A 5726-nucleotide genomic window follows, 5' to 3' on the forward strand; every position below is an offset into this window, starting at 1 on the left:
ATGAGACAAGTGCTCGGGCCTGGTGCACTGGGAAGACCCAGAGGGATCGGGTGGAGAGGGAGGTGGGAGGGGGGATCAGGATGGGGAATACATGTAAATCCATGGCTAATTCATGTCAATGTATGACAAAAACCACTACAATATTGTAAAATAATTAGCCTCCAACTAATAAAAATAAATGAAAAAAAAAAAGAGTTTAAAGCAGTTCTGAGATCAAAAAATTTGAGAGCCATAGGCCTAGAACATATTAGGGGAGGTAAAACGCCCTCAGAGTCACTTCAAATCAAATTCTTACCTGACTACTAAAACTGAAAGACCCAGGACTTCCCTGGTGGTTCAGTGGTTAAGATTCCATGCTCCCAATACAGGGGCTCTGGGTTCGATCCTGGGTCAGGGAACTAGATCTTTCATGCTGCAACTAAAATAACAAGAAAAACTGCATGCCACAATGAAGGTCAAAGATCCCAAGTGCTGCAACTAAAACTTGATGCAGCCAAAAATATAATTCTAATACCCACTCTCCCATTTCCTCCCTCTCTCTCCTCTATTCCCTTTCCTACTTTTTCCTAAAACTCTCTCACGTTTCTAGGTGTATTTCACTCGGCACCAGGTCTCCGGCACATATTTTGGGGTTTTATTGTTTTTGGCTGCACTGGGTCTTCATTGCAACATGTAGATTTAGTTGCCTAAGGGCACATAGGATCTTGGTTCCCCAACCAGGGATGGAACCCATGTTCCCTGCATTGGAAGGAAGATTCTTAACCACTGGACCACCAGGGGAGTCCCCTCCACCATATGTTTATCTCACCACCTTCCCCATATCTTTCCTGTGGATTTCAAGAAATTAAACTGCTCCTATTTTCCACACTGGCAGAAGCATTCACTTTGGTGAAGACAGTTATAATACATTATATATAGTTTGTATTTTTAGAACTTCTAGAATGGCAGAGAGGCCTTTTGTTATTGTACATGCCAACAAGGATGTATAGCATCTCATTCACATTGTAAGCTGATATTGCAATTTTGGAACAAATTTCAAAAAATACTGACAGCATCTATTTAACGTTTACTATGAAGAATAAAAGTATATACAAAATTGCTATCAAGAGATTATGAGATGATTTGAGAGAATAGTATTGAAACATGTACATTACCATATGTAAAATAGATGACCAGTGCAAATTCGATGCATGAAGCAGGGCACCCAAAGCTGGTGCTCTGGGACAACCCAGAGGGATAGGGTGGGGAGGGAGGTGGGAAGGGGGTTCAGGATTTGGGGGGACATGCAATACCTATGGCCGATTCATGTCGATGTGTGGCAAAACCCATCACAGTACAGTATTGTAATTATGCTTCAATTAAGATAAATTAATTTTAAAAAGAGATTAGACTCTCATATTTGTGTGAAGCCCATTCAAAATACAGATGTTCAACACCTCAGTTTATTTCAATCCAAGCACAGAAACCACCAGAGAACAGAAAAACACCTAAAACTCCACCAAGTTCCAATGTTCCCCTAGTGATATAATCTCATTTGAAAGAATGTCATGCTACACAGGACATAGAAAAACCGAAGACATGAAATAAGTGGGGTGAGGAATCGTCATGGCAATCAAATACCAGGTAAGAAGAAGCCTTTCTTTTTGGTCTGGGGAGATTTTGTTTTTTGGAAACATAATGTGTTATTTTCTCCAGGCATCACACATGTGCACATGCACACACACAAAGTACGTAGCTTGCTAAATTTAGCTGCAGTTCTGTCACAACAATGATGACAAAATTTTCTTCTGACCACAATGTGTTTGAGTACAAATGGTTCCTCTTTCCAGGCTCTGCTTAGTACATATACAAATTCCTAGTATGGTGACACCCACACTCTCACAGCAGGACAACATCTTGAGAGCAGACAGCCAGGATCCAGCCATCCTCTCTAGGAAGAGACACAAGGAATTAAACTGTTTCCTAGCTGGTGGGTTCTGCGGCCTTATAACCATTTCACAGAAACTGATAATCGCAGCTGATTCAGTTTAACTGTGGCCAGCCTAGAATGACATGCAAATGAAGCCCTGTGTTGGGGGGGGACCTCCATCACCTTGTGGAATGGGAATCAGTCAAGGTGCCACTGTCTTCTCCCGCACCTACTGTGCCACAGAGCCACAGCACACAGACTGTTCCCCAAAGGGCTTCACCACGGAGCTGCCTTAGGGATTGAAGACTGAGCAGAAACAGGAAATCAAATGGCTGGAAAGGAGAAATGAAAGAAAAGGGACTGAAAACAAATGGGATATTGTCAGCAGAAAGGAGAACAACAGAAGCAGAACCGCAAGATACAAGGGAACACTAAAGATGAAAGAGTCCTAAAACTTCTAATAATAGTTCCCATTTAGGAGTGCTCACTCTGTGTTAGGCACTGGATAAGCATTTCATGTGAGTTTGTTCATCTCATTCAATACTGATAAGAAACACTGTGGTATGCATATTTTACAAAAAATAAAACATGCTCTTGCAATGAAGAGCCCCCCAGCCACACACATTTAAAAGAAATCAAAAGAGAAGGTGATAAAAAGAAACAGAAAAATTGGCACAAATGGAAAGCACAAAACCAGATGGTAGAAATAAGTTTAAACATATTAGAACTAAACTCTACAGTTAAAAGACAATGATTGCCAATAGGATAGAAAAGAAAGAAATTTGCACTCTATGCTGTTTCCAAGAGCACATCTAAAACATAGTAGCAGAAACAGGTGAGTAAGGATGTGTGGAAACATACAAGGTACACACTACTAACCAAAAGAAAGCTTATGGAGTTAGACCAATATTAGTCAAAACAGACCCTGAGGCCAATAACATTCACAGATTAATGAAACCTACTTCATAGTGATTAATGACTTGGCTGTCTATGTGCTTAATCCATCAGTCATATCCAGTTGTTTGTGACCTTTTGGACTGTAGCCCACCAGGCTCCTCTGTCCATGGGATTCTCCAGGCAAGAATACTGGAGTGAGTTGCCATGCCCTCCTCCAGGGGATCTTCCCAACCCAGGGACTAAACCCATGAATCTGCATTGGCAGGCAGATTCTTTATCACTAAGCTAATGGGGAAGCCCTCGATGGTTCACTATGAAGCTATAACAGTTCTAGATTTGCATGCTGCTGATGAAATAGCTTCAAAAATACATCTTTGTAAAGCAAAAACGAACAGAATTATAAGGAGAGCTTGATAGATCCACGATCAGAGTATCATAGTGGGAGATTTTAACATGTCTCAATGACTGACGGGTTCAATAAGAAAACAAAAAACTCAGCAAGGGCATGGATTTGACCAACACGACCCATAAACTTGATATAATGTAATCACACAGAACACTGGGCTCCATAATTGGAGAATTGTTCCTCAAACACTCATGGGACATTTACAAATATCAACTATGCATTGTATCATAAAGCAAACCTAATCAAATCTGCAAGGCTTGGTACCATCCTGGGAAGTGAGGATGCAACGGAGTTAAGTGTTGGCCTTGGCTTCTGTGACTTAGAAGTGGGGAGGCTGGCCCAGAGAGCCCAAGGCCACGGCCCGGCACCAGGAATGCGACCCACAACGTGGTCTAGCTGCAGTCATGCTGCTTTAAGTAGCAGAGAGTCAGAAAGAGCAATCCAGGTAGGGAGCTGTGGGTGATATGGTGTCATTTCATTGGGGAACTAAACCAAGATAGGTGTTGCTGCTCCCCTGCCCTCCCCCAAGCCTGGTGTTTTCCAAGTGAATAGTGAGACTTCCATTCCTTTCTTGCTGAAGCAAATGTCCAACAGCCTGATAAGCAAAGTGACCTCTAAGTTCAGTTCAGTTTAGTCACTCATTCGTGTCTGACTCTTTGTGACCCCATGGACTGCAGCATGCCAGGCTTCCCTGTCCATCACCAACTCCTGGAGCCTACTCAAACTCACGTCCATTGAGTCAGTGATGCCATCCAACCATCTCATCCTCTCTTGTCCCCTTCTCCTCCCACCTTCAATCTTTCCCAGCATCAGGGTCTTTTCAAATGAGTCAGTTCTTCGCATCAGGTGGCCAAAGCATTGGAGTTTCAGCTTCAACATCAGTCCTTCCAATGAATATTCAGGACTGATTTCCTTTAGGATGGACTGGTTGGATCTCCTTGCAGTTCAAGGGACTCTCAAGAGTCTTCTCCAGCACCACAGTTCAAAAGCATCAATTCTTCAGCACTCAGCTTTCTTTATATAGTCCAACTCTCACATCCATACATGACTACTGGAAAAACCATAGCTTTGACTACATGGACTTTGTCAGCAAAGTAATGTCTCTGCTTTTTAATATGCCATCTAGGTTGGTCATAGCTTTTCTTCCAAGGAGCAAGCCTCTTTTAATTTCATGGCTACAGTCACCATCTGCAGTGATTTTGGAGCCCAAGAATAATAAAGTCTGTCACTGTTTCCATTGTTTTCCCATCTATTTGCCATGAAGTGATGGGACGGGATGCCATGATCTTCATTTTCTTAATGTTGAGTTTTAAGCCAACTTTTTCACTCTCTTCTTTCACTTTCATAAAGAGGCTCTTTAGTTCTTTGCTTTCTGCCATAAGGGTGGTGTCATCTGCATATCTGAGGTTATTGATATTTCTCCCAGCAATCTTGATTCCAGCTTGTGCTTCATCCAGCCCAGCATTTCTCATGATGTACTCTGCATATAAGTTAAATAAGCAGGGTGACAATATACAGCCTTGAGGTACTCCTTTCCCGATTTGGAACCAGTCTGTTGTTCTGTGTCCAGTTCTAACTGTTGCTTCCTGACCTGCATACAGATTTCTCAGGAGGCAGGTCAGGTGGTCTGGTATTCTCATCTCTTGAAGAATTTTTCACAGTTTGTTGTGATTCACACAAAGACTTTGGCATAGCCAATAAAGCAGAAGTAGATGTTTTTCTGCCACTCTCTCACATTTTTTGATGATCCAAGGGATGTTTGTAATTTGATCTCTGGTTTCTCTGCCTTGTCTAAATCCAGCTTGAACATCTGGAAGTTCACGGTTCATGTATTGTGAAAGCCTGGCTTGGAGAATTTTGACCATTACGTTATTAGCGTGTGAGATGAATGCAATTGTGTGGTAGTTTGAACATTCTTTGGCATTGCCTTTCTTTGGGATTGAAATGAAAACTGACCTTTTCCAGTCCTGTGGCCACTGCTGAGTTTTCCAAATTTGCTGGCATATTGAGTGCAGCACTTTCACAGCATCATCTTTTAGGATTTGAAATAGCTTAACTGGAATTCCATCACCTCCACTAGCTTTGTTGATTGTGATGCTTCCCAAGGCCCACTTGACTTCGAATTCCAAGATGTGGTTCTAGGTGAGTGATCACACCATTGTGGTTATCTGGGTCATGAAGATCTTTTTTGTATAGTTTTTCTATGTATTCTTGCCACCTCTTAATATCTTTTGCTTCTGTTAGGTCCATATCATTTCTGTCCTTTATTGTGCCCATCTTTGCATAAAATGTTCCCTTGGTATCTCTAATTTTCTTGAAGAGATCTCTAGTCTTTCCCATTCTATTGTTTTCCTCTATTTCTTTGCATTGATCACTGAGGAAGGCTTTCTTATCTCTCCTTGCTATTCTTTGGAACTCTGCATTCAGATGGGTATATCTTTCCTTTTCTCCTTTGCCTTTTCCTTCTCTTCTTTGGAAGTGCAAATTGGCACATTGATGCCCAGAGCAGTATCA

Source organism: Odocoileus virginianus, unplaced genomic scaffold, assembly GCF_023699985.2.
Source record: "Odocoileus virginianus isolate 20LAN1187 ecotype Illinois unplaced genomic scaffold, Ovbor_1.2 Unplaced_Scaffold_1, whole genome shotgun sequence".
Lineage (NCBI taxonomy): Eukaryota > Metazoa > Chordata > Mammalia > Artiodactyla > Cervidae > Odocoileus > Odocoileus virginianus.